General features: G+C 43.3%; 1 long non-coding RNA gene, 1 other non-coding gene and 1 pseudogene across 3 annotated transcripts; 1 reads left to right on the forward strand and 2 right to left on the reverse strand.

Moving 5' to 3' along the window:
• Positions 1–86: 86 nt before the first annotated feature.
• LOC120595711 (uncharacterized) lies at positions 87–27035 on the forward strand. Of its 2 annotated transcripts, XR_005651004.1 has the most exons (5): positions 87–495; positions 1043–2272; positions 20743–20747; positions 23819–24009; positions 26986–27035. It is a non-coding gene; the product is annotated as an uncharacterized LOC120595711 (long non-coding RNA). The 2 variants fall into 2 exon arrangements; XR_005651005.1 differs by lacking the exons at positions 20743–20747; positions 23819–24009; positions 26986–27035 and adding an exon at positions 4029–5877.
• Positions 3784–3902, reverse strand: LOC120595939 (5S ribosomal RNA). Its single transcript, XR_005651036.1, has one exon. It is a non-coding gene; the product is annotated as a 5S ribosomal RNA (ribosomal RNA).
• Positions 19288–19403, reverse strand: LOC120595903 (uncharacterized; annotated as a pseudogene).

The following is a 27035-nucleotide window of genomic DNA, read 5'->3' on the forward strand; positions in this document are numbered from 1 at the left end:
GGGCGGGGATCCCAGAGGCTCCGCGCCGTTTGGGAAAGACTCAGGCTCCGGGAGCGAGCGCCTGTCTCTTTAAATGCCAGGGGCTGCGCTCCCTCCCGGGGAGCCTGGAGCCGGATCTACAATCCCGTTCCTCCCGCTCCCGCGCTTGTTGCTCGCCGGGCCCGAGCGGGAGCTGCGGCTGTCCAGCAGCCAGGCTTCTTCCTTCTCCTCCTTCTCGCGTCCTACCTCCCCCAAGAGCCAGTTGAGGGGGCGCAGCAGCCCCAGCAGGAGGCAGGAGGTGCGGGGTGAACAGGCATTGCCCCCCCTACCTTCGAGTCTTGAGGCGCTACGTAGCCGCGGGAACAAGACATGCGTCGCTCCCCCCTGTCCAGTCTCGCTGCTGCCCGCGCCAGGAGAGGAGGTACTGCGAGGTCCACACCTGCAAAGTCGCCCTAGAAGTCTCAGGGTGCGGCGGGGAGCCCCTCCCCGCTCTCCAGGGCCTCCACCTCTCGGCGGGTGAGTTTGCGCAGGTAACCCGAGCTAGAAGGCTGGCGCGCGGGGGAGGGACGGGCAAGGCGGGAGGAAAAAGCGCCGCAGGTGAGCCAGGTAGGGTGGCTCACCTCCCCGGACTGTACTACGCGATCCTCGCTGGTTTCCCCGGGGAAGGAGGCTTGTGGGGGAGGGAGGTGTCGTCTCAGGGGCTAACTTAGGGTCCTGGGTGAAAGGGGTGTTAAGAAAGGGGGGACTGGAACAAAGTTTCTCTTCCTTATCCCCTCCTGCCTGGGCTTGGCAGGTAGGGCGCTGGCGGAAGCGGTAGGAGCCGCTGATGCAATGGGCTTTTGCCCGAGAGAGGTGAAGGGCTGGGGGCGGGGGAGAGCTGGAATTGCCCGGCCTCCTGTGACCGTGACCCTAGTGGTGGAGAAATGAGGAAAGGCTCACTACATCCGAGACTCCCGTAGAATGGCACCAGGTGCTCGACCCGAACCTTTCTTCCCCTTCTTAACAAATCGTCCTTTACACGGAAGGGCTCCTATATGGCTTCCTTGCCTTCCTCTCCCAACAGGTGGTCTCAGCCCCTGTCCGGGGACCTGTGCCAATGACCCTAGTGGTGGTTTCGCTTTCTCTCCTTTCGGCGGCGTGAACGTGTGTGAGCAGCAGCGTGATGGGCAACCAGGTGGAGAAACTGACCCACCTAAGTTATAAGGAAGTTCCCACCGCCGACCCGACGGGCGTGGACCGGGACGACGGGCCTCGCATCGGGGTCTCCTACATATTCTCCAATGACGACGAGGACGTGGAGCCGCAACCGCCACCCCAGGGGCCCGATGGCGGTGGCTTGCCGGACCGCGGGGACGGGCCGCAGCTTCCCCCGCCGCAGCCCTATGACCCGCGGCTGCACGAGGTGGAGTGCTCCGTGTTCTACCGCGACGAGTGCATCTACCAGAAAAGCTTCGCGTCCGGCTCCGCGGCGCTGAGCACCTACACGCCCGAGAACCTGCTCAACAAGTGCAAGCCTGGAGACCTGGTGGAGTTCGTGTCGCAGGCGCAGTACCCGCACTGGGCGGTATACGTGGGCAACTTCCAGGTGGTGCACTTGCACCGGCTGGAGGTGAGCAATAGCTTCCTGACGGACGCGAGCCAGGGCCGGCGCGGCCGCGTGGTGAACGATCTGTACCGCTACAAGCCACTGAGTCCCAGCACGGTGGTTCGCAACGCGCTAGCGCACGTGGGCGCCAAGGAGCGAGAGCTGAGCTGGCGCAACTCTGAGAGCTTCGCCGCCTGGTGCCGCTATGGCAAGCGCGAGTTCAAGATCGGCGGGGAGCTGCGCATCGGCAAGCAGCCCTACCGGCTGCAGATCCAGCTCTCTGCGCAGCGCAGCCACACGCTCGAGTTCCAGAGCCTGGAGGATCTGATCATGGAGAAACGGCGCAACGACCAGATAGGGCGCGCGGCCGTGCTGCAGGAGCTCGCCATGCACCTGCACCCCGCCGAGCCGGAAGAGGGCGACAGCGACGCCGCGAGGACTACGCCGCCTCCCGAGCGCCCCCCTGCGCCCGGCCAGGAAGAGGAGGACCGAGAGGTGGTGGTGCAGTGACCGGCGAGCTGGAGGAAGAGCTGTGAGAGGGAGCTGTTTGCAGCAGGCGCTGCTCCTTCTCTCCTCTCCCTCCCTCCTCCACCACCCTCTGGGCTCCTTCTGGGCTCCTGGGCCAGTTGGAAAATGGAGGGTTCGTGAAAGGCACAGCCAGCTGTAGCTTGGTCTTGTTATCTTGGACTGAGGAGGAAGAGGGAGCAGGTAGGAGCATTTTGGCTGGGGGCACTTCCTGTTTGCCCTCTAGATACGTCTTCCTTTCTGAGGTGGGGCAAACTGTGGACGTGCCTGACGGTTAATCTCTGTTCGACCTGGGTCCAAAATCGACTCTTTGTACGCACGCGGGGGTGCAGAAAAGTTCAGAGTACCAGTGCCTGCCATTGCCCCCTCCCGTCTTCTCTCCTACCCTAGGCTTGGAGGATGCCCTATACTAAGGCCAGAGGGCCGTTTGTCTGCTACCCTTGTGGAGCTGTGTGTGGGATTCGGGAGGCTGGGATGATTTATGGAATTCCTGGGTGCAAAGCTGAAGAAAGTAGGACCAGATCTGGGAGCAGCAGACCAAAACCAAACAGCCACCTGTGAAGTGTAGCAAATAAGTAAACTTGGGCTACAAAACAAAGACTTTACTACCTCCCCACTCCCCATCCCCAAGTAATTCATCTTCTGGAGCTGCCTTCTAGCGGAGTCTCCTGCTTTCTCCTCCACCCTCACTTTCCAGGTTGCAAGTAATCATTGTCATGGGCCAGCTAGGGGAAGGATTAGTTATGGTTCTGTTTGGCCGCCTTTGTTTCTTGCCTGCTATTGTAGGCACTTAGCGCCGTGTTATTTGTCATCAAAGAAGAGAATAGCCCTTTGTGTCTCTGATCTGATCAAACCTGCTTGGCTGTGTTCATCCACAGGTCACACATAGGGTTGGCTGGTGCCACCTTATAGAGTATCCACTACAGAAGCAGCCAAACAGGGTTGACTTGGCAGGAATTAGTGAATTACTCCTACTCTCCACTGAACCCCATTCCTGAACAGTGAAGGTATAACCTTTTAAAAATATAAGGCTTTGGTAGTGGTCCTGTGAATTTTAATTTTCCTTCACTGGCCCATCCCTTTCACTTTTGTTCTGCTACTGGTAAAATCTTAGGCTTGAAGCATATTTCAATGATAAGTATTTATTTTGGTAGCCACACTCGATGCACACGTAATTCAAGATGCAAAGTCCTGTTACAGTGCAGGAGTCCCTTCGGAATGCTTTTTCAATTAAGGGAGGTAAAAGTAATCACAAATGCCACCTGGTGTAGTCAGTGCCGAATCTGGTGACAGTTCTAAAGCACAGGTTATGATCGTGGGATCTGTTGGCAGCAGGCTGGCCAATACTGTCTGGATCTGTTGCCGAGCTGTTTGTTTTACTATGAGGCTTTAAGAGTTTTTACAACCTGTCTCTTGTATTCCTGTGAGCTCTTTAATGATTCACACCCTCAATTTCAGAATGCTGCACACTGGCATTACCTAATACTGTCTCAAAAGTTGAGTAAAGTTTTTCTTTCTCTTGGGAGTCATGAGAGATTACACTGAACAAATCATTTTGTGACCTAATTCTTACAGTGGGAGTAGCTTCATACTTGAGTGCTCTACAGCCATGGTCATCCATTAGACCCGGCCTGAAGATCTCTAAATCAAGGCAACAAGACTTGAAGGATTTTTCTTTCTTTCTTTTTTTAAAAAGCCTACAGCACCTGGTCTTCCTAGGTGGTCTCCCATCCAAATACTAACTAGGCCCAACCCTGCTTAGCTTCCAAGATCAGATGAGATCGGGCGTGTTCAGGGTGGCATGGCCGTAGACTTGAAGGATTTCTTCGTATACTTTTTTTCAAACTTGGAAATCGAGGCCATAATTTTGAAAAACCTTCATAGCACTTCAACATGACATTTAATTACAGGGCATTAGCTGTGTTTCCTGTTTTTATAGGAATCACCAAAGAGGTCCTATCACTTTGTTAAAGATAAACCACGCTCGGCCCCAGTCTGTGACTTCGACATCGGTCTCCTGTTGGAAATGTAGATCTGGTTTCGCAAATCTCCCCGCTTTGTCTTTGTATTCTCTCGCTCATGGAAAAGCTGAGCAGGATAAACACGGGTAAAGCCATGTTGAAGAGAGCCTGTTACATCTAATGGATTTGAATTTCTTTTATGCTTAACACGGTAGTGAAAATTGAAAGTAATGACCAGTGTGCAGACAGCAGGAAGGAGGAAGAACAGCGCAGTACCGTCCAGCAGCTCTGGGCGGCTTGGCCAGCCCTTCCGCTCCCCCATCTCTGTCTCCCTCTTTTGCCCTCGAATGGAAAGTGAATGTCATTGGTCATACTGAGGTATAGCAGTGACTACCTGTTGTTGCAAATGAACTGTTTTTTGAGAAGAAGTCTCAGCATGAAGGAAGAACTCCTGTAAAGGTCTACGCCAACAGCAGCATCCTGCCTCTAAAGAAGAGGTTTTTGATAACAGGGCTTGAAAATGAACTAGAAGAGGAAATAGGTCAACTTCAGACGCTGCCTTCCCATGTAAAGCAAGTATTTTTACAGGGCGCCAGAGATGTGAAATATATACTTGGGAACAGAGATTCCATTGGAAGCTTTCTTCGGGTTCTAAAGCTTCAGGTAAAGCAACAACCAACCCGTGAAGGTGCCAAGAAAGGAGAATCAGATCAACTCTTTGCTCCTTCCTCAAGATGGCAGTGTTGTGGATAACTGAGTTTTAATGCCAGGTAATGGCTACACCTGGCACTTAAAAAAAAAAATATATATATATATATACACACACACACACACATTTAATAATTTTTATTTCTCCTTAAGATTAAGACTTTAGAACTATTTTGTACTGTGAATTATGGTTGCTGTTTGAAGGAAAGAAATATCGATTTCAAAGTTCTTCAGAAGCTCTGGCAGGGATAAGCAGGATACCCGACTGGAACGTATGCTAAATGTAATCAGACAAATTCTATTTTCTTACTTGAGTAACTATTTTATTGAGACTGCTTATGTATGGCAGAGGAGCCCACAACTTCAGCTACAATTTTTTGTATCGAAAGAACTCAACTTTTTGTAGTTCTCGTTCCACATTTAATTTAAAATAACTTTATAGCACTAAAATGCCTAACAGAAGACTTTACTCCAGACCTTTAAGGAAATTTTTAGTTTTTATGAAAAATGACACTTCAGTGGTTAAATTTCTCATGTCTTTGGTGCTTCTGGCCCAAATAGCACTGCTAGACAACACCACAACCACATGGAAACATATTTTTGGAAGCAAAACTTTAATTTTATACAACATATGCTATGGAGAGTGAAGAAAATTAACTACATGTTTTCTATCTTTTTTTTCTTAAAATGGAATCCACTGTGTTGAAGACTCCTGATATTATGTGATTAACCATTTTTATAAATTAGAATAACATCTAGTGTGATCATGGTCATTAGATGGATTTGTTTGGAAAGTTATATTTTATTAATTTTTTTTTTAAATCAGGGTAACTATAAACTGGACTAGTTATTCAACGTTTCATTATGTTGTTTTGTTTTTAGCTATTAATACTTGAAACCCATGGAGAATCACATTAACTAACAAACTCCACATGTATGTTATTTCCCAGTGAATTGTGTAAACTTTATTTTTTGTTGAAGATTGTATGTTAAATCAATGTTATGTTCTCATACCCCTTCTTGAGAAGGAGGTACTGATTTGGAATTGTATCATTTCCTTCAAAATGAAGGGCTGTGCTTACTTAGTTAAATAAAAGATCGATGACATCTTTTAAACCATTTCCTCTTCACTGTCTTATTAAAATCTGTCAAGTCCTTTTGAAAGATGCTATGAAGGTTTCCCATAAACTATCTATTAGAGTTAATTGAACTTAGGTATATTTTTACCACGTGAATAACTTTTTTCTGCCCTTTTTGGTCCAAATCCAAGCTATTCAGCCTACCTGCAGTTTTTCTGAGAATATTAGTGTGTATCTTTTTATTGCTCAGTAAACATTTTGATGAATTAGTGGCTGAAAGCTTTCCCTGTGCTTACCGTGTGAGAATCACCCATTGCATCTAGGCTATCCGTGTTCATGAAAAATGTCTCGTGAACATAAATTTTCAATACACGTCGATTTTCAGAATTATTGCAAACTTTGCTGGAAACCACACTCATAGTTGGAATCTGCACTGTGGAGTTTTGGGATTAAAATCAGTAACCCACGTTGCGTTTTAGATGGACTCAGAATCTCAGACAAGGGGAATGGGCTCAGCAACTAATTTAAATACAAAAGCCGGGTAAGTGTGATCATGGGGCGCCGTTGCCATGAAAAGGGATGCAGGTCCCAGCAATTGGTAAAGGAACAGAGGTGGCATCTAGGACTGGTATGTGTGGGAGGCCACCAGCACTTCTTAGGCGAGCACCTGAAGTTGCTACCACACTCCTGTGAAGTTCAAAAGCCTGAGTTTTATCAGCGGAATCCTCTGAGAATTTTAAAAAGGAAGAAAGTTGAATGCTGAAGGTTATGGAGAGCTCAAGCAGCAGTGAGATCATTTTCCCCTAGAATTTATCATGATTCTCATTGCACAAGAAGTACAGGGAGAGAAGCCTAATCCAGAGCGTGTATTTATTCCTGGGTGATTGGGGTGTGGGCTGCTGTTCCCATTTCTCCTAAGTGGACCAAGCTCGCTTCATGTAGGGAAATGACATGTTTGGAAGTGTTTAAAAGGAGCTCCAAAATGAACAGGCCCAAAATATGTGCAGAAAGGCTTTTACTGAATTTACGGGAAAAACTGCTGATTGAACAAATACAGCAATTTTATCTGCAGAGTAAATGCAAGAACAGTTAATGTCTGCATTTGCAATCCCAAGAAGTACTAAGTTATTTATGGAGGGGTAAAGGATGCTGAGCCCTAACCTAGGTACTAGAACATAACAGAAGTTAAAAAACAAAAGCTTTCAGAGACAGTCCTTGAGCTTGTTTCTAAGGAGAAATTAATTTTATCCCTAATAGAGGACAGATAATAATAAAAGGTGGCCCTGTAAATGCTGATGGTTGACAGGGATTCAAATAACAGCAGATGTGTGCAGGTTTAATTGGAGTACTCCCGTTGGAGAAATCAGATGAAAACCTGAAGGTGCAGATGCTGATGGAGAATAGATGTAACTAATATAACTAATATTCACGAGGCACTTAACTAGGAGGCTTCTAAATTCCCAGTGCCTAACCTAATAAACTAGATCCATAGTTTCTGACCTCACGTAACTTACATCTAATAGGTAAGGCAGATAGCTAATTGCTTACGGAAAAGAAATTCACTAGAAGATATTTAATTACAGTTGTGATAGGTGTAATGAAGGATATATACAAGGTGTATGGGGGAGGATGTCTCTCTATCTGACTCAGAGAAGGATTCTCTGAGGAAGTACCCTTTGTGCTGAACTTACAGGAGAAAGCCAGATGCTTCAGAGCGGTCACTGATTGCATTAGTTCAGGGTGAAGGTTGGGGAGTGAATGAATGAACAAACGTTGAGTGCTTTCAGAATGCCCTTGCTTCATGCTCCAGTAGCAGTCACGTCTCCTTGAGGTCTCCGTCCACCACACATTATCTAAGCCATGTGTGTATCTCCGACACTTAAGGCAGGATCAGGCAGAGAGACCCTCACTCAGAGTTTGAGTGAGCAAATGAATTCGGGGTCAGGGTTTGCTAGACTAGAAAGCCCTCATTTTCTCAAGGTGATCTCATGATTGTGGTTTGCAGAGGGAGAAACAGCAATGGTTTTTAGGTTGGATTGAACAGGGAGAGCAGATGAGTGACTGTCCTTCCCTCTCCCAGAACTAGAGGTGCTACTGCTAATGCTACTGATGACTTAAATTGCCAGGCGAGTGATGAAGTAGAGGGTGAATTCGGGCCCTTGCCTGATGTGAGTGAGAGAAGTGGTACAGGCCAGGCCGCGTGGGAGCAGAGATGAAACAGAAGTTTTGCAGCCTGTTCGCCATAGCTGTGGAATCGTGATTGAGGAAGAATTTATTTTGTTCAGTTGGCCAACACAAGCCGCTGTTGCAATACAGTCTCTCATGCCTCATGGAGGATGGCCATAAATGACTCATAAGATGAGGTCTCTGCTACTTTCTTTGAGAAACTTGTATACAACGATGTAATTAACTGCCAAGGTTGGATTATTCAGTGCATTCTTTTTAAATTCATAACTTCAAGGATTTATAATTTCAGAGATCGAGAGAGGGTCTGATCTAGGCATACAGAATGGATTAGTGGTTAAGATTTGACAGTCAGACTACCTGGGTTTCTCTACTCTGGCCTTGGCCTACTATTGAGTTGGTGACCTTGGGAGTAGTTATGTACTTGCCTAGAAACTTTATTTCTTCTCTGTACAGTGCAGTTTATGACATCAGTCAACTCACCTAACTCTGCACTTCAGTTGTATTTGTAAAATAATATAACTAATGAATACATACTATATAATAGGACTATTAAAATAGTGTCTCCTTCAAATGGTTATTGTAAAAACAAAATGAAACGGTGCATATAAAGCCCAGATCGGTAGGTGTTAGGATTAACTAGAGACAATCTGGGCTATTGTATGTGTTCAAAAGCCTTATTCAAAATAAATAAAGTTACTGTCTGGAAGAGAGAGGTACTCTTCTCTTTAGTCTTGGAAAATGTCTTAGCTAGATACAAGAAACTGGTAAGATAAGAAAGAACTCTAGTTAACACATCAGCTGTTTAGCCATTGCTGTAGTGTTTGAAATGTTTCTTGAGCTTGAATCTCTAGTAGAGGAATAGTTTAACTTGTTTATACATTTTATTATGTTTGCTCATTAATTCAACGAATATTTCCTGAGAACTTTGAAGGTACCAGGTACTGGAAAGCTGACATAAGAAGGGATATCGCACTCATAATATTAAATGATGAGGTCACCTTGCCTGCACGGCCCTATTTTTGTCATCACAACAGCCATCTGGACAGATGCTAATATTTTCATTTTATAGTTGAAACAGGTTTAGGGAAATGAGGTGATTTGTCCGTGGTCACACAGCTGATAAATGACAGCTCTGGCCTGGAACAGGAATGCTGGTCTCCAAAGCTCCAGACTGCGGTTCATCCACCAAAGCATCACCTGACCACTGGTACCCCTTTGCCCCTCCCTCCTCCTCACCTGTGGAGAATACCTTACTCTGCACCAACGTCTAGCACGCAGCAGCAGTATCTGAATAGCATGCCTCCTTGCAGCATCTCTCGAGGCCGTGAGACCTGGGTAACAGAAATGGGCACAGCAGCCTACCCCGAAATCACCCAGGAATAAATAACAAATAAATGGATTAGGTAGTGACTCAGGGCGGCAAGAAGAGGCAGAAAGAGGAAGAGAGGCAACTCTCAGGCAGGAGGGATTTCACATCCTTTTCAGGGGTAACAATGACAAGCTGGGGTGAATGTTCGCCATCCCATAATTACCCGCACCCTCCTTGTGGCTGAGCACGGTGCCAGTCCCTGCTCAGACTGCCTCTCTTCTCGTCTCCCTTTTGTGACTCCATTTCCCCCTTCAGGCCAAGGTCAGGTCACTCAGGCATGCTTTGAATCATAGCTCCATAACTTGGCCTTGGGCAGGTTCGTAATTTCTTTAAGCTACTGTGACTTATCTAAGAAGATGGGCCACTAGAGGTGCCCACTCCCTGGGGCTGTTCATCGGCTTACATGAGATAAAGTCAATCTAATGCATCATGGTGCACTTAGGTTATGGCCTGGTGGCCTTGTTGGCTCTGCCACAAATGGCTCTGCTACGAATATGGTGTATGACCTTGAGCAAGTCCCTTTACCATACTAGGACCCTGGATCTGTGTTTCTGTGTGTGGAGCACCCAACTCCAACAGGAGTCTCTCACCAGATTCCATGTGCAGCTTTATCTTTTGAGATGGTTATAGAATTTGCTAGTTGCTCTGCTTCATTATAATTAATTAATACTGCTAAATACTAATTCCTTGGCCATAATTTTAAACCTCATGCATGTAATATGTAAATGTGAAAAAGTTAATAATGGTAATAATAATAAGATGACTGAATTTTAGGGAGTGCTTTTATTGTGAAAAGTAGGGACTATACATAATTTTGTTCTTTTTGTACTGGTAAATTTTCTTATGGTCTTTAATATTACAAACCAAATCTGGGTCATGGATGAGGAGAAAGATGATAGGAGTCAATTAATCTGTATCTCCTTTATTTTGGAAAAGTAGAATTTTTTTGTTTGTTTTTAATTTTCGAACTCTGATTTTTTTTCCACATCAGAGTACATTTTTCTTTGCTATGTGGCTCTACTCTAGACCAATAGATGGGCCAATAGACCATGGAGAGAATTCTCCTATTATCTCAGTGGACGTGCATGATTTATTCTAATATTTCTTTTTATATTTCAGAAAGAGCAAGGTTGTTTAGAAAGTCATAAAGCATCAAATGGTGGCAGTTCTTTGTGCCAGCATCTACTGTTAGTAATTCTTAAAAATAGTAGATTTTATTTTTTAGAGCATGAGTTTTAGGTTCATGATAAAATTGAGTGGAAAGCACCAAGAGTACCCAAATGCCCCCTCTCCCAACCACACGGCCTTCCCCACCATCGACATGGCTCTTAGTGTGGTACACTGGGTACAGTGGATGAACCATCACTGACACAGCGCTGTCAACCATCGGTTACTTTGGGTTTCACTCTTCGCATTGTACGTTCTATGGTTTGGACAAATGTAACCACCATCATAGTATCATACAGAGTAGCTTTGCTCAAGACATGTTCTCTTTCTTCATTGCTTTCCTGCCCCAAACTAAGAACTATTTTCAGCTACTTTTATCAAGCTTTAAGCGACACTTCCCTGCAGGGCCCTTTTGCTTTCTTCAGCATTGTAAATGACGTGCCTGGCTAGAACTGTGTTCATTCCTTCTTTAAGCATTTATTGAGGTCTAGCAGGCGAGGTGCTACTACCCACAGGGGCTATAAGAAGACGACCATGTCATCTTTGTGCTCCAGGCTCCTTCTCCGAGGAAGGCAGGCAGGCAGGCAGACAATAAATGCAATACCTTGTGATAAAAATGTGAGGGTAGAGAACAAGCAGGCAGCAGACATTATGGCGGGCCACTGGTGGTGCGGGTGGGGAAGGGTCCAGGACGTGCTTCCTGGGAGAGTTAAGCAGGTAGGGGAGGTCTTATCAAGAAAGATTCTGATGTAATCTCGCTCCTCTCTCATCAACCTTTTATTTTAGGAGTAAAATGCACATTGGTCTTGGTATGACGGAGGTACAGGGATACATGAGAACAAATCTTATAAATTGCTTAGTAATTCCTTTCTTTTTCATGGTGCTGTTATAGACTTCAGCCAACTAGGGTACATTATCGACAGCTCTGAGAGGATATCAGTTTTATGGCAGTAAAAGCATTATCTTGAGCCTCATCATCCGGCTCCCATGTGATGAAGACTGAGGCTGCTCTGTGTTTTGAGGGAGCTGAGAGGCATTTGTGGAAAACGTTGGCCTGCCAGCACTAGAGTCAGGCTGGGGCTGTCACCCAGCACCCCCCTCCCTCCATTTCTATGCCACCTGGGCAGATGATTTCACCTGGCATGGGAGGCCACAGTGTATTCATTTCTGAAGTAGGGATAATATGTCACCTACCTCGTGGGGTTATAGAGTTAGCGGTAATATTCACAAATCACCCAGAAGTAGTCCTGGCACATGATGATATGCTCAGCCCTTGGCTGCTGTCAGTACCATCTTCTGTTTTTCAGTTTTGCCCAATGCCCACGACTCAAGACCAGAATCTCACAGACGAATTTCAGACTGGAGCAGGTTAAACCAAACAAACTTAACCGGAGTTAAGATGGTCACAGATGGTGCAACGTTTGGTTTTGTAATGGTTAACACTATCTGGCCCCAGGTGTTTGGGAGAAAAGCATAAATATATGTCACACACACACACCTGCACACACACACTACCACCATCAAGTCAGGTACATCTTTTCCTATGACTCTTTGACTTGTCCTCAACCTGACGATCTAAGAGATGAAACTCAGGCACTGATATCATCGTAAAGCTAGAATTGTTTTATTACCTCCCTGCGTAATGCCTCTTTCTGCCCTTTAAGGCTCTGAATATTTTTATTAATGTCATTTTATTACTTTATTTTTTACATTTCAAAAATAACATGTGCTTCACATAAAAGTGTGTAAAGTGAAAGTAAAGGACACCCTCCATTGCCTTCTCTCACCTTTTCCACCTCTAACGAGGGTTATCGGCGTTAGGTGTGTTGTGTGTTCCTTCCAGACTTTTCTATGAACATTCTGATATGTTATGTACATATGTTTTCTCAGTTTTTAAATTAGATTATACTACCCACATTCCTTTTTTACTTATCAATAAATCAAGACTTTCTTTTACGTTAGTACAAAAAGTATCTAGAACATTCTTTTAAACATCATTTAGCATTTCATAGTAAAAAGCTTCTGTTTCTTATTTATGCATTCTCTCATTGATGCCCATTTAAACTATATCCAATTTTTCCTAAGTATAAATGAGACCACAGACATCTTGCTATACCTGTTCTTGGCAAACATGTGAACATTTCTGAAGGATACAATCATTGTAGTGAAATTTTTGGATTTAAGATTCTGCAAAATTTAAATTTTGATAGGAATGACCATATGGCTCTCTGTAAAAGATTGTGCCAATTTACAGTAATGCTGATAACATTCTCGAGTGTTTGAAAATATTTGCTTCCTCATAGGTAAAAGGTAGGACATTGCTGTTTGACTTCCTATGCTTTTTATTTATTTATTTATTTTGCTTCCTGATACCTCATTGGTATCACCAAGAATTTAAGTCAGTGGTTTACAGTTTTATTATATTACAAACATTATAATTCTCTCCATAGTACTTGGTTGTTGGATCAGCCTGGTGAATTCTAGAGTCCAATCTATGAACTTACACAAATAATAGAAAATAGTGGTACAAGGTATTCAAAATTATTCTTCTTTTAAAAATGTACATCAGAGTGTGAAACGTGCTGGTTTATACCCTTAAGTGGCTTCCAATAGTGCTTAGAATGGAGTCAAAGTTTCTTACCATGGCTCGCTGTACAGTTGGGCCTCTGCCTCTGTTGACGACTTTGCTTCTTATCATTCCGAATCCTTACAAGGTATATTCCAGCCTCACAGGCCTATATTTATTTTCCTAAACATACCGAGGATTTTCCTTCTTGCTCTGGAATAGTATTTTTCAGACTTTCTGACTATTGACCTGCAATAAGAAATGCACTGTGTCTCACAACTAAATGCTCACATATATGCCTGTGTGTGCATGTGTGTGTATGTATACATACATATACATTTGAAACTAAAACTTTACAAACAATTCCTAACTGTACTATGATGCCATGTAGTAAGATGATGTGGTAGGCAGAATGATGGTACCCCAAAGATGTCTGCACCTTCATTCCCATACCTGTGAATATGTTTTCTGAGTCGAAATTGAGGATTCACTGGGAAGGACAGTAAACACACAGAGTGTCGTCACCAATTTACAGCATCACTTTGGACAAACTTTTCATTTTAAAGCCTATCACATCCTTAGGGTTTGCTTTGAAAATGCAGTGTTAACCACGTGTTTGATGCATCCATAACTCAGAGTTAGTCACGCTAGGGAGGTATGATTGTGTTCAGAAGTATAAAGAATGCTTCAACTGTTGTGTACTTATTTGATAAATTGGATTAAAGAGTCAGAAGGATCTTGGAAATAATAAAGACAGAATGAGAAATTTAACTGTGAGATGTAGTTAGAGGCCAAAGGACATTCAGGCCAACTCGGTCATCTCTAGCAATAACACTCATGAGTAATGTGATGCATTTCCAAAGCATGATTCACAGATGATCACATTTGAACAGTGTGGAAATCGAGCCTCAGAGAAGGAGAAATACAGAGTTTATTGAGCACATGCTACATGCCAGATACCATGGTTGGAACCTTACAAATGTTAGTTATTTAATCCCCAACATAACCCAGGAGGTTGTCACTATGAGTCTCATTTTACAGATGAAGTTATGACTCACCCAAGATCGCTGAGCCGTGAAACAGACCAAACAAGATTCAACCCGAAGTCATCTGCTCTTCCTGCTACACTGCCTTTACTTAGAGCAGTTCTGCTCATTCTCGTTTGCAAGCATTTCTCCAATCACACAATTGCAAAGGCTTCGCTCCAGATTTCTGCAGCACTGCTGAAAGTTGAAGAGGTGAAACATTAGACTTAGATCTTCTTCGGTGGCCCTGTCACTCTGAAAAATGAGTTGATGCAGGCAAGAAGCTGAACAATTCAACTGAGAGATGACGGAGAGATAAGGGAAGTAAGAGCCCAGTGTGCAAGGAGCTTTGATTTTTACTTTAACTTTTTATTTGGGCATCGTTTCAAAGTTGCATGAATAAGCACAGTGCAAAAGAACCTCTATCTATCCTTAACGCAGATTCATCTTTTGTTAACATTTTATTCTATTTGAAAAGTGCAAGCGGGATAAATGTTTTTAATGTCATTTTTACCCAAGGACACTGCATGTCTAGCAGCTTTTTTTATCCCTCGTTTGCTTGTTCTAGAGCCCAGCTCTCGTTCATCCTTACCGACCTATGTTCTCAATGTCAGTTTTGCATTATTGCCCAGAATTTCCTTTCCTCTCCCAGCGTCGGTACAAGTCTGGCTCTGCCACTGGTCAGCTTGAATTTGAATCACTGTTCTGCCACTCGATAGCCATTGTAACTTTTAGAGAGGCAGTTTCATCATCTGAAAAAATGGGCCTGAAGTAACACCTTCTGGAATGTCTATAAAGAGTACATGGAATGATGAGAGACAAAAACTTTCGATATAGTACCAAGCACAGGGTAAATTCTCCTAGAAATGCAAACTCACATTGCAAAGGACCCATGTTCATCCTATAGTCATTCATACAGCCATACCAGTTCTTGAAATATTGAAACATTTTCATATCAGTTGACAAATAGCTGCTTCCCTGAAACCCACCCCTTACCACTATTGTATCCCCACTGCCTTGGGACCCCCATAGGTAGCCCCACCAGGCAACTAACAGCTACTTGCCTGCAGAGCTGGGGCCTTTAACACTTCGTTGCAGCTCTGTGCGAAGTATTTTGATTGGTTGATGACTACTGAAATATCCTTGTGTTAATATCACTGCAGAATATTAGCTTAGTGCCTATAAATACTATCACCCTCATTAAGAATGATGAAGGAAACGAGGGAGGGAATGACTAACTTTGCCCAAGGTCACATAGATGATAATGACTTAAACCTTAGACTTTTTAATTTCTAAACCATGTCCAGTCTCTCTAGAGTACTGTCCCAGTCTCCAAGCCTGGTTCAACCCCTGTGATCTTGGTCTGGGGACTGTATCTCTCAGAGCAAGGAGAGTGAGAATGAGTCTTCTTGCTCCCCTACCTCTCAGGGCGCTGGAAAGTGCCACGATAGGGACATTTTCCTTGTCTTTTTGTTCAGGACAAATCCGCAAGTTCAGTGGTCAATTTTAGGCCAGAGATTTTAGGCCAACTCATTAATTATTCACAGAGTTGGAAACTGCTCTTCTCCTGAAGCTGCTCAACCAGTTGAGATGAGTCAGAACCACAAAGATGGTAAAACAAACTTTTTGAAAATAACTTGTCGAAGCAGAGCATATGAATACTTTTAGAGGGAATGCGAGCCAATGAAAGCAAAGACAATGAAAGGAGCATGGCCTTGGGAGCTGGAGACTCCACTTATAAACTGTGTCCTACTGGGCAAGTCATGCAATAAATTACCTTTGTTTTATTATTTAGAAAATAAGGACCTCGAAGAGTTATTTCGAATCAGATGCAATGGGTGCAAAGCCTTGAGCTCAACGTCTGGACCTGGGAGTCAAAATTTTTACTAATGTGGACTCCAGGACCCTAAGGAAACCTGAGTCACTGTGAATCAGCATCCCAGAGGCTCCCAGCAGCCCCCAGCAGGCCAAGAGTTAGCCCTTACCCTGATGGGCCCTGGGGTCAAGGGCCTGGCTATTTCCCAACCCAAATGAAAATCTTTTAGCTGCTGCACGCTTGTGTCCTGGTTGCACAGCACCCCTGGCTGGCAGTAGAAGGAAGTGTAAGCCACCATCAGGTCTATCCTTCCTCATATGAGAGAGAGGGAATGACAAGAAACAGCTCAAAATCTGGAGATTGGTTTGCCTTCCAGAAATAAAAATTAGTAGCATATTTTTATATCTCTTTGGAAATTAGCAATTGGCCTTCCTTCCTTTCATATAAATGGAATCATAATATAATAATGGATGATATTTATCATGTGCTTACTCTGTGCCTGGGAATATTCTAAGCATCTTGTATGGAGTATATGTAATTTAACCCTTAGGACAACTCTGTGAAATAGGTACTGCTTTTATTTTCATTTTTCAGATGGAGAAACTGAAGCCCAGAGAGGTTAAGTCACTTGCCTAAAGTCACACAGTAGATAGGGACAGTAAGAGAACCCAGGAAGTCAAGAAACATCTTATCTTACTGTTTTATGCTTATATGATATCTCTTAATATGAATGAATCATAGTCGATTTAACTTATCGTTAGATATTGAAGTTGTCCAAATCTGTTCTCACAATCGCAGCTGAATCCAATGTTTTATATACTTACCTTTGAAGTTCTAACTTTTATTTAATGCCTACTTTATGCCAGACACTCTGGGACTCTTTTTACATGTATTTCATCATTTAATACTCACAACCACTCCACGAAGTTAGGAATCTTCCATTTTGCAGGCAAGGATCTTGAGAGTCCAAGCAGTTCAGTAACCTGGCCATGAGTTAGCAAGTGGCAGAAGGTGGACTTGAACTCAGCCAGTCTGATCCCAGTATCTGTAACACCACCGTTGCTGTGGAACATATATGGCTGTGGTGAAAATGCCCACAAGGAATTCATGCATCTACGGGAAACTTCTTTTTAAAATATCTTTACCTTTTCATATTTTTTCTTGTGTATCAATCTCACTGAGACTCCATTTTCACATCTATTAACAGAGTTAATAATGCCTATTCCTATGGCTGAATTGTGTTCTCCTGAATTCCTATGTTGAAGCTCTAACTTCCAGTGTGATGGCGCTTGGAGGTGGGGCGTTGGGGAGGAGATCAGGTTTAGATGAAGTCATGCAGGCAGAGCTCCGGCCACGGGATGAGAGGCATCATTATAAGAAGACCAGAGAGCTTGCTTCCTGTCTCTCTCTTTCTCCACCGTGTGAGCACAGGAAGAAGGTGACCAGGAAGAGTCCTCACCGGAGCCCGACTGTACTGGTGTCCTGACCTTGGACTTCTAGCATCCAGAACTGTGAGAAATATATTTCTGTTGTTTCAGCCACCCAGTCTATGGTATTTTGTTATGGCAGCTCAAGCAGACTCATACATCTACCTTCTACAATTATTTTAAAGATCGTTAGAAACAAGAAGGTAAAAACATCTAGGATAATTTCTAACATGAATTATAGTGTCATCGCGTGCCAGGCAGTGTTCTAAGAACTTCACATGTATGTGAGTTTCCTAAGGTTACCATAGCAAAATACCACAAACTAGGTGGGTTCAAACAGTGGACATTTATTCTTTCACAGTTTTGGAGGCCAGAAGTCCAAAATCAAGGTGCTGATAGGGCCAAACTCTGTTAAAAGCTGCTGGGGGGTGGTCATTTGTTGCTTCTTTTTAGTTTCCAGTAGCCCTAGGCATTCCTTGGTTTGTGGTAGCATAACTCTGATCTCTGCCTCTGTTGTCACATGGCATTCTCCCTGTGTGTCTGTGCCTTCACGTAGTCATATTCTTATAAAGATACCAGTCATGTTGGAGGGAGGGCCTACCGTATTCCAGTATGACCTTATTTTAACTAATTACATCTACAGTGACCCTATTTCCAAATGATTTCCCATACTGAGATACCAAGGGCTAGGACTTCAGCCTATCTTTCCTGAAGGAAAAAACTCAACTTATCACAATACATATCACCTCATTCTATCTCCAGAGCAGCCCGATGAAGCCGATATTGTTATTATTCCCATTTTAGAGATGACGACACTGCGAGATAACATAACTTGTCCAAGGTCACATGACTCAGGGACTAAGCAAGTGACTATATGCTCTACTGCTTCTTGGCTAGTAGAGTTTGAGGGCATAGTAGGCACTCAGAAAGAAACGTGAGTTTGTCATTCTGTTTGTTTTATTTTGAAATGGCTCACAAGTGACTATGTACCCTAGAGCAGGGATAAAGAAAGTTTTTATGAGAAGATTCAGATAGTAAATCTTTTAGGATTTGCAGGTGATAGGGTCAGTTTTTGTTGCAACTACTCTGCTATCATAGCATGAAAGTAGCCAATGAAAATTTTCATTTATATTCATGTAGGATATTGATCTGTAGTTTTCTTTCATTAGGATATCTTTCTCTGGTTTTGGTACCAGGATAATGCGAACCTTCAAATGGTGTCTCTGGGGTTCTACTTATTTACTTCTATTATTTTTTTTGTTCTTTATATTGAGTAATCTCAACTGACTTGTCTTTCATTTTACTAATTTTCTGCTGCTGAAAACTACAGTTGGGCCCCTCTAGTTAATTTTCCATTTCCGTTGTACTTTCCAACTCTAGAACTTTTTTTTTAAATAATTTTTTAAAAAATAATGTGTGTCTTTTTATCGAATATCTCTATTTGGTCACACTTTTTTTTATACTTTCCTTTAATTCTTTAGACATGGTTTCTTTTAGTTCTTTGAATATATTTATGATAACTAGATCGAGTCTTTGATCCTAATAAGTCCAATGTCTGGCCTTTCTCAGGGACAATTGCTATAAATTAAATTTTTCCCTTTGTATGGGCCATACTTTCCTACTTTTTTGCATGTCTTGTATTTTTTGCTATTGCTCTTGGACACTTTAAATAATACAGCGTGTTGACTCTGGAAACCAGAGTCTTTTTCTTCTCCTGGCTTTGCTGTTATGGTTGCTGTTTGTTTAGTGACTTCTTGGACCAATTCAGTGAAATCCATATTCTTTGTCATGTGTGACCACTGAAGTCTCTATCCAGTTAGCTTGGTAGTTAGCTAATGACTAGACAGGGATTTTTTTTAAAAATTCTTTTTTATTATTATTTATTATTATTTATGCCTACAGCACCTGGTCTTCCTAGGTGGTCTCCCATCCAAGTACTAACCAGCCCTGACCTTGCTTAGTTTCCGAGATCAGACATCAGGCTCGTTCAGGGTGGCATGGCTGTAGACCATGGACTGTGGCTCCACTGGGGCGCAAACTCAGGACCTTCTGCGTGTAAAGCAGACGTGCTAACCGCTACCCTATGGAACCATGTCCTAAAAAATTATTGAACTAATACTATCTCAGCTTTTAAAGGTGTGTGTGTGTGTGTGTGTGTGTGTGCGCTGAATTACGTTTTCAGTGCTCTGGCAGGCAGTCTATAACTCCATCTTACTTTTAACTTCCTGCTCATGCAGATACTAAAGGTAACCAGAGGTAAGAGAGTAGGACTTTCTCAGGTGTTTCCTGGGAATACGCACAGTCTTGAAAATGCACATGGGCTTCTAGAGTCCCAGGAATATGTTGGAGCTTTTCAAAGAACCCTATGGACACCTCATTACCCAGTTTTTCTTTTTTAAAAATGTTGGTTAGTCTTTTGTTAGCTCCAGCTGTTAACACTTCTTTAGGCAGCTGTGATATTAAGCAGTTGCCACTGATGGTATTTGACAAATACTCTGTGGGTAGGACTCTTCAACAAAGCATACGTTCTGATTAGATCAGATACAAAAAAATCCTTGAAAGTGGAGCTTTTTGAGAACTGCCAGATGGGTCAAAGAGTGACAGTTCTCTGGGAGTGGAGCTTCTGGGGAACTCTAAACCCATTTTCTTCCTTCGGTAGCTACTAAGCTGCTGATTTTCACAACTACGGTAGTTGTGAGGCTGTTGGCTCTCAGTACTACTGAATGACTGGGAACAGGGTGATGCTCAAAAGTCAGGTTAAAATGCCACAGGGCTCGCTGTCCTTGTTGGGATGCGACCATTTTCCTGAATAACTGCTGCTTATATTGTTGCAAGCCTTTGGTGATCTTTCGGAGTTCTGAAAAAGTTAATCTGGTCAGTTTTCACTGACCAGTGTTCTCGTGGCTTTTTGTGAAGAGGTGAGTGTCAGAGGTCCTCAATTGACCATTTCAGGACAGTATTGTGTATTCATTTTCTATAGCTATGTAACAAAATCACCGTAGACTTAGCAGCTAAAACAACAGCCACGTATGACATTATAACTGTTAGGCCAGACATCCTGGCACCGAGTAACTGGATTGTCTGCTCAGGCTGAAATTAGCCTGTTGCTTGGACTGTGTTTTCTCCTGGGGCCCAGGCCTTCTTTCACACTCATCCAGGAGGTTGGCAGAATTTAAATTATGGCCGTAGGACTGAGGTCTCTGTTTTTTTGCTGGCTGATGGCCATCTCAGCCCCTAGAGGCCACCTTTAGGTCCTAACTACGACCTGGAAACTTTCTTCTTTAAAACCAGCAGGAGGATTCTCGACATATTCTAATGATGTGAGTAACTACCCTATCACATCCACAGGAACTGTTCATATTCAGGGAGAGGGGATTATATAGGATGGATATACTAGGGGGTAAGATTTTGACACTATCTTAGAATTCTGCCTACCATAGGCTTAATTGTGGGGTTTTCAAGCATTTGGCTACAAGGGACATTATTTCCAGCTATATTTCATTTCTGTAGTACTATTTCATGTAGCACTTTCATTGGAATTAATCTAATAGAACCTTCACAATAGCCCTCTAAGACAGATAGGCAGGGAGGGTCTTCCTAAACCCGCTTTAGAAATATGAACCAATGGCTCAGAGAGATGATATTACTTGCTCACAAGCACACTCGTGAGAGGCAGTTTAATTCCCCTGACCTTAAGTAGAGCCCCCTAGGCCCTACCACACACCTGTCTGCCACGTTATAGGTTATTCATTGCTGAGGTTTGTTGTTTTCACAGCAATGAGTCTGTCAGTGCCTGAGGCCTCTTTTAGGCACTTTGTCTCTGAAACAGTTTTCCTCTGCGCCCCTGAATCTCTCGCATGAATATTTGGGGGAAATACCTGAGCCTGGAAAATAGTATTAACCAGGAGTTTTGATAAAATGGAGTTTTCAGGAGTGAATTGCAATTTAAACAGCTAAAAAATATCCCATTTACTTCCAGCAATATATTCTGAATGCTTCCTTTGGCCCAGTTCAAAAGGAGCAAACAGTCGTTTCCTGCAGAAAGTAAACGGAATCTTAAATTTTGTGTTTAAAGTGCCTTGAAATCAGCAGTCTCAAGGCCAGCAGTGGGGCTTTGGTGAAGTCACCATCAGAAAGAACAGCAGAAGGTTCTGCAGGTAGTCAGCTATCAAGAAAACTCACTTTCACTTTAATTTGATGGTTTTGTAAGTGGCGGAAGAGTTTAACCATTGAAGACCAACCTTCCTGCCTCCCTATACTTAATCTCTTGGTTCAGTATGTCCAGTCATCTAAAAGGGAGCATGTTTTTTTTAAGTTTGAATTCAAACCTTTTAATTATTCCGTCTCTTTTTGTGGTAGTGCAGATGGCTGCTTGAGGTCCTCATCGATCAGTCCTTTAAATCTGTAGAGTAGAGACATTGTCTCCCTTTCCAGATTCCTTTTACGTGGCCCCTGAACAAATCCCCCAGCTGCTGTGAGTGAGAAGGTAATTCTCACATTCTACAGGCGCCATGCTCCACGCCTTAAAGTGGCAGGAACTCCGTGGGTGAATTTCATGCTCCAGAGCTCCCTGTGCATCAGGCTGAGGCTAGAGCCTGCTGAGACCACATCCTTGCTTAGCCTGCTTCCCTGCCCATCCTGCCTCCTGAGAGCCCTTCCCAGTCGATAAATCACATTCACCCAAATCAGTGTCTCAGATGCTGCTTCTATGGCACTGACCTAAGACAGATGGTAAGGAAGTTCAGCTGTACCTTTTCTCTACCTAGTTTAAAAAAATCACATCCAGGAATTAAAGGCCTTGCTATAAAGAAACGTCCATTTGAATGAGGTAGTTCCACTTTTTAGCACTAATGTGAAGGTTATTTACCTCTCTAACTCAGTTGTCTGGAATATAGCGATGCCTATGGAAAGAGCCCATCGGTAATTAATCTGGATACTGTCAGATAAAAGGCAGTCTGGACCTTCATCATTAAAAAAAAAAAAACAAAAAAACAGTGCAGATTTGGGCATCTGACAGATACCCATATATACGCTCTAACTGGGTAAGCTGATAACCTCTCCAGTTCTTGGTCTCCCGTCTGTAATCCACGACTCACCCCAAGCACCTTGCAGTGTGGCTGGAAAGACAAACACTACAGTACATTAAATGGGTTGGTACATATCAGGCCTTCAAAAACCAGAGTTTTTATTATTAGGCTCTTCCAGTTACAGGGAACATGTTATTTTAGTCTGGTTACAGGCCAATTTCTGTTTCAAAGCTGAAGCTGAGAGCCGATCCTTTTTCTTATCCGAAAAGCACAAAAACTCACCAGCTCCAAGTGAAACAAAAAGGAATATTCCATTTTAAGTTCCGTTTTAAGAGGAAGGGGATGGCTTGCTCACCAGGCATGGTGAGGTGGGCACAGACGAGATGGGGTGGGCATTGTCCTGGGCTCCTGCAGGTCTGCAGAGCCCAAGGAGTGGGGTCAGCATCATCTAAACAGAGGAAGGGTGGACAATGGAAGGTGGCAGATGTCAACATTGGTTAAATCTGGGGAGTAGGCGCTCCATAGATGTTTGTCTTACTCTGTAATTTTACGTAAGTTTGAAATATTTAAAAGTAAGAAGTAAAATAAAAGTAAAAGTAACAAAGGACCAAATGAGAATAATTTCACATTGTGCAATGAACTAAACATGGTATAATTTACACTCCTTAATTCACTCAAATTAATGTATGAACACCATGTATATGTGTGAGTGCATTTATATACATGCACATATCTATATGTATATATCTACATATCAGTATTTTTCACATATAATCACATACGTGTGTGTGTATATATACATCATATCACATGGTTTTAATTAAATCTTCTTACCAGCTTACATGACAAGCCAATGCTTAGATCCTGTGTCTCCTCTGCAGATGTCTATTTCTCCCAGATTTCAGCGTAACTTACAGCCTCGGTTCTTCGATAGGTTCAAGAAAAGTTAATTTGCAGTTTGTCTAATGTTTTTTCTTGATGGAAGGATGGGAGCGATGTTCTTTCCAGCTCTATATCTCTGAGCTGAAACTGGAAGTCTTTGCATTAAAATTGGGAATCTAAAATGTGCCCTGGTTGAGGAAGGATTCCTCCTTTGTTTAAAACCATTATTGTTCTTTAATGTTCTTTCCTTGCTTCCTAGTGAAAGTGAACATCTGTTCTGCTCTTCATTAGTTATCCTAGCCCTGCCCCTAGAGCCAGGGTGTTCCCAGATCTGCTCTCGGAAGTCCCGGGAGGAGAATCTGGGGGTGCTAGACAAGGAGAATGGTGGTATGGTGGTTTCGCGAGGTAAGAAAATTGATGTAGGTAGTTCCTACTTCCAGTTATCAGCTCTTTCCTTAGGGTTCACTCATTTCTGGGCCTAAAATCTCTTTGCAACCCTCCCTTTATTCCTCCAGGAGCTGTTCCTCCCTAGAATGACTTATTTTGATGAGTACTTCATTCTCAATCATCCTACAAACAGAGACTCAAGCCGGAAGACAGAGAACTTCAGACCTGGACCCCAGCATTCTCTCAGAGGAAGTGGCCTCTGAGGCCAAGAGAAGCCGACGGTATCAGTCAGAGTCCCAAGAGAAGACGTCACCTTCAGGTTAGTTACATTCAAGAAGAGTTTAATCAAGAGACCTCGATGTTGTGAGCAGGCATAAGCAAACCCTGATGGAAGATGCAGTACCAGGGCTTATAAGGGAAAGGATCCTCTGTCACTCCTAGGTCTGAAGGAAGAGGGAGAGAGTGGTGTGTTGAACAGAGAGAGAGGTGCTGGACCCTATGTGAAGAAAGCTGCCTGATGTGAGCGAGACCCCAGGAAGGAAGCAGCCAGCTCCAGGGGCGGCTCTGAGAATGAATGCCCCACCTCGCTCTCCTCCCTTCCTTTTTCTTCTGCTGGTATTTCTAAATGGCCAAAGCCAACCAGAAGTCCAATGGCAAGGGAACATATTGACGGTTCATCCAGATTAGCCTCCCAGGGCACAGGAGAGAAATGTGAGAGGTGATCTGGATGAGTCGACTGAACAGCACGAAGACCATGGGACCCACATTTCATTAGGTATTCACATGACTCTCTAAGATTTCTTGAATTAGATGTCAAAATACTGTATAATGATAGTGATTTTGCTCTGATAATTCAATCATTACTTTGAGTCACCCGCAAGGGGTTTACTATTATTACCCTCCCAAAACCAAGGCAGAGAATAATTAATTATTTGGTTTAAGTCACATAGCTAGAAAGACAAGTGAGGAAACAGAAAAGTAAGTCTCTAGAGTCCTTGCCTATAACGACCACACTCTATGAATATATTCCACTCTCTCCTCCGGCAACCCCTCAGCGCCAGACTCATCCCTCTCAGCATTCTAAGGAGTGCTTCTGACCCGGTCACTCAACTTTTCTTTCTCTCTGAAAGTACACTGAGTCACTGCTCACGGCATTAAGAAACTGGGTCCAGACACTAACCGGTAGGACCAGGTAAAGCCAAGACCTAGAATGCCGGCAGGTGAGCAGGGCAGGTGGTAGACAGACAGAGCCAGGCAACCACAAACAGGCAAACAGGGAACCAGCAGAAAGGGATGCAGAGACCAGATGCAGACATTTCTCCTGTAGACTGGAGGCCAGCCCGAGGGGAAAAGAGATAACGGATGCAAGAGTTATAAGTGAGGTTGGCACAGCTCCCTAAGAAATGGATGAAAGATCAGTGACATTGCTTTAGTACAACAAAAGTAGCTAATGGTTATACGGTTATTTAGTGGTTGAAGCAAATATGTTACTACACAGTAGTTTATTTTACTAGAGTGTGGGTTTCCTGGAAGAGAAGCCTTTTCATTTTGATATCCTTAACACTCAGCTTAGTGCCTGGCACTTAGTAGCCAAAATCTGTGAAAATTTGTTAAATTGTTGGAACCAGGAGGGGTTTGGGAGCCAATAACATCAGGAACATAATTCTGGTCTGTTGATTATTGAGTGAGAGTCCTCCGGGTGATCATCTAGGCTTTGTGAACTTTAGCGTGCTCATGCATGAAATTAAAAATTCCTGTGTTTGTTGGGAGGTTATCCACATCCACATACTACACACACTGTACATGCATAAACTAACATACTCTGTGTGTATATACATATACTGTATATATATATATACACACATATATATATATATACACACATATATATACACACATATATGTATGTATGTACACACACACTCAGTGTTTTTGCATCCAGCAAGGTAGCTAGATCATATGATGACAGTGGCATTGATATTGAAGGAGTAACTTCCTTTGGGGTGTTTTTAATTTTTTTTTTCTACCTCCGTTATTGGAGCGAGTTTATTTCCCACTTGAGGAAAGAGTAGGTGAGCAAGCTGTGCAAGTAGCAAGGTGGCCTCTGTTATTAAATCAACCTGTAACTGTTATGAAGGAAGGTTTAAAAGCCACCTCGCCATGTCCAAAACTGGGGTGACACTGGGCCATGAGCTGGGGGCTTGAACAGTTCATCTCTAGGTTAGTTGCGATGTTTTTCTTCTTTTATCGTTTTTTTCTTTTTCAAGTCAATTTTCTCAGTCTGTAAAAGTTGGAATCTTTTTGTTTCATTCTTCTCACCATTTGAGTTCCATATCTCATTTCCATACTCCCGCCCCTCATCTCACCAGAATCTATCTGTTTACTGGTAAAATCAGTTAAAATGGCATTTAATAGAAAGAATGGTGGGCCGACTCCCCCTGGCTCTCTCCTTGATGTAAGTGCACCCACGTATGGTCCTGATCTGACAAAGAGGCTGCAGGCAGAGACTCTCCTTAACCTGTGTTTGCCGTGTCCCCAACATGTGCTCATCACTCTTCTATGCTACCTGGATGGAGGAAGGGAAAGGGTGCTGGAATCTGGGGCCATGACTACAAGGCACATAGCAGCTTTCTTTCAAGGAGTTAGCTAAACATTTTAAAAAAATGTTTTGTCAAAATTCATCAGCTGACAAAGGTACTGGGTCCATGTGCATGATGACAATCTGTATTAATGTGGACCTCGGCCGTGAATTCAAGCTGAACTTTAAGCCAACTTGCCCGAAATGCTTAGCACTAGTAAACATTACTTCCTGCTGCAAGAAAATGCATAGAGAGAGTACTTCGTTGAGAATTTCCCATACAGCATCTTTTGGTAGCGTTCACCTGAGTGATGCTGTTTCCTCTCCTCCTGCACTCCCAGGAAGAGGGACCACTTTGCTTTCATTGATCCTCTGGTTCTTACCGATGTTCTGAGAGTGTCTGAGAAGAAGGCTTACTTTTACTTCCAAGGAAACAGGCATCTCAGGGTGGAGTTCATTGGTCTCTGCAAAGTTCTATGGATACTGTCCACGAACCTTCTGATATTTATGCAAGGTTTATATCTGTCTTCTGTGGGGCTTCTTTTTCTGATAAAGTTTTTCACACCTTTCAGGAGACTTCTGTGACTGGACACGTCCTCTGAAAATATTAAGAGCCACTGACCTGGAGGGTTTGTTGAAACGTTCTATAAACTATATAGTGTATATTTTAGGCAAAAATCAGAGGGAAAATACAACATTCCTTTTCTGCTATTATAGGACTCTCCTTGCCCGGTAGTCAATGAGAGAGCTGCGTGCAGAGGCGGCAT

Source organism: Pteropus medius, unplaced genomic scaffold (genome assembly GCF_902729225.1).
Source record: "Pteropus medius unplaced genomic scaffold, Ma_sr-lr_union100, whole genome shotgun sequence".
Lineage (NCBI taxonomy): Eukaryota > Metazoa > Chordata > Mammalia > Chiroptera > Pteropodidae > Pteropus > Pteropus medius.